The 2,555-nt window shown below is 45.2% G+C and overlaps 1 pseudogene; it reads right to left on the bottom strand.

Moving 5' to 3' along the window:
- LOC136398352 (large ribosomal subunit protein uL4-like) lies at positions 1-1,998 on the bottom strand (annotated as a pseudogene).
- Positions 1,999-2,555: the final 557 nt, after the last annotated feature.

Raw genomic sequence — 2,555 nt, 5'->3', positions numbered from 1 at the left:
TTATGCAGGAGGCTTATTTTCTTCTGTGGTGAGTTTCTTTTCTGTAGGCTTCTCCTCAGCTGCTGGTTTCTCAGTAGCTGTAGCCTTTCTTACCACCGAAGGCTTCTTCTGCTTCATAACGCCAACAGCCCGCTTTCTTCCCAACCACAGGCTTCTTGCCTGGAACCCCCTTCTCATCTGATTTGACTTCTAGTACTGCTGCTGCTCTCTCCACCCAGAGCTTGTGGTTCTTGGCATGGTGAAGAATGGTGTTCCAGCTCATGGTTTTTGCATATGGGTTTAGCTTCAACACAATTCCCAGGTTTTCCAGTGGATTTTTTTTTTCTTTTCTGAAGCTGGAAACGGAGAGAGACAGTCAGACAGACTCCCGCATGCGCCCGACTGGGATCCACCCCGCACACCCACCAGGGGCTACGCTCTTCCCACCAGGGGGCGATGCTCTGCCCCTCCGGGGCGTCGCTCTGCCATGACCAGAGCCACTCTAGTGCCTGGGGCAGAGGCCAAGGAGCCATCCCCAGCGCCCGGGCCATCTTTGCTCCAATGGAGCCTCGGCTGTGGGAGGGGAAGAGAGAGACAGAGAGGAAGGGGAGGGGGTGGAGAAGCAAACGGGCGCCTCTCCTATGTGCCTTGGCCGGGAATTGAACCCGGGTCCCCCGCACACCAGGCCGACGCTCCACCGCTGAGCAAACCGGCCAGGGCCTCCAGTGGATTTTTTTTAAGACCCTGCAATGAATCTTCTTGTGTGGTATTTGAAGAGTTCTTTGGATCTCTAGGCTTTTCAAGATTTTGCTAAGGTCTGCATTGAGCATCTTGTGTACAGGAAGGTTGTAGTTACTCCTTTGTGTGTGTGTGTGTGTGTGTGTGCGCGCGCAACAGGAACAGAGAGAGGGACAGATAGGGACAGACAGATAGGAAAGGAGAGAGGTGAGAAGTATCAATTCTTTGTTGTGGCACCTTAGTTGTTCATTGATTGCTTTCTCATATGTGCCTTGACCAGAGGGGGGGCTACAGCAGAGCAAGTGACTGCTTGCTCAAGCCAGCGACCTTGGGCTTCAAGCCAACAACCTTTGGGCTCAAGCTAGTGATCATGGGGTCATGTCTGTGATCCCATGCTCAAAGTAGCAACCCCATGCTCAAGCTGGTGACCCTGAGCTCAAATTGGATGAGCCCAGGCTTAGGCTGCTGACTTCGGAATTTTGAACCTGGGTCCTCTTCATCCATCCTGGTCTGACATTCTATCCACTGTGCCACTGACTGGTCAGGCTAGTTACTCTTGAGGTAGGCAACTTTACACCAACTGCCAACTAACTTGCAGAAAATATCTTTAGTCCAAAAGCAGAAATGGCCCAGATGCCCACCAGGAGCAAGTTACAAAATGTTCAGTTTGCTTACATTAAGCAGGTACAGGGATGCTTTTGAACGCTTTGATGATACCGTTGGCCTCATTATAGACGATGCAAGATGTGACAACAGTTTCTCACTTTTGCCCTTGGCAGCTCTCATTTGCTGAGAGGCATAGACTTTTTTATATCACTCCAGGTCTTAAGTTTCTTAAGAAACAAAACAGCCTCCTTGGTCTTCTTGTAGAATTCAACTTTATCTTCAACCAGCAAAGGAAGTTCAGAGCCCTTGCCAGGTTGCTCATTGGTTATTAGAGTGCCATCCCGATACGCCAAGGTTGTGAGCTTGATCCCTGGTCAGAGCACATACAAGAATCAACCAATGAATGCACAAGTAAGTGGAACAACAAATCACTGTTTCTCTCTCTTTCTCTTTGTCTCTCTCCCCCTTTCTCTCTTTCTAAAATCAATCAAAAAAATTTTTTAAGTAAGTTCAGGAACTTCCTCAATATGATGACCTTTAGACATGACCAACACTGGTATGGCCAAGGCAGCCAGGGTAGAGCAGATAGCATATCTCTTCTGTGTTTTATTCACTCGGAGGTGCCACCAGCACCAGGTTTTGGTTAGTCAGTGCAAACATATGGCCCCCACGACAAAATCACCTGATATCAGTGGGTGAGCACATGATCTGGCAGGGAGGGGAAAGGGCCACGCTCCTTTCAACCCCACAGGAAAAGCATAAATTAACATTTTAATGCCTTTTACTTTTATTTTTTAATTTTATTTTAACTTTTGAATATGTAATACTCTTACCTAATTCAAAAATAACTAAATAAAAAATATACATTGAGAGATCTTATTCCCACATTCATGCCTTTCTACCTTGTCCCTACTTTGTACAGATAATTACTTTTGTTAATTTTTAATGCATTTTCCAGTGCCAGTGTTTCTTTATGTCTATAAATAAAACAAAATTGAATATGTATTTTTAAAATTAGATATATATTTCATCACCATTTTCTTGCATAAAAATGGATTACTTTATTACATTATTTTTAAAACTATAGAATGACAATCTACTAGGTAGACTAATGAAAATGTACTAATTAGACCAACATCAAATTACACCTGGCAAGAACCCTTCCTTTCCCTTTCCTTTGATGGCGGGTTTGAATCACAGAACTGACCTTACATTCTTCAAGGACATTTCAG

The sequence above is a fragment of the Saccopteryx leptura genome, chromosome 3 (assembly GCF_036850995.1).
Source record: "Saccopteryx leptura isolate mSacLep1 chromosome 3, mSacLep1_pri_phased_curated, whole genome shotgun sequence".
Classification (NCBI taxonomy): domain Eukaryota; kingdom Metazoa; phylum Chordata; class Mammalia; order Chiroptera; family Emballonuridae; genus Saccopteryx; species Saccopteryx leptura.
This window is presented reverse-complemented; position numbering and strand designations above follow the sequence as displayed.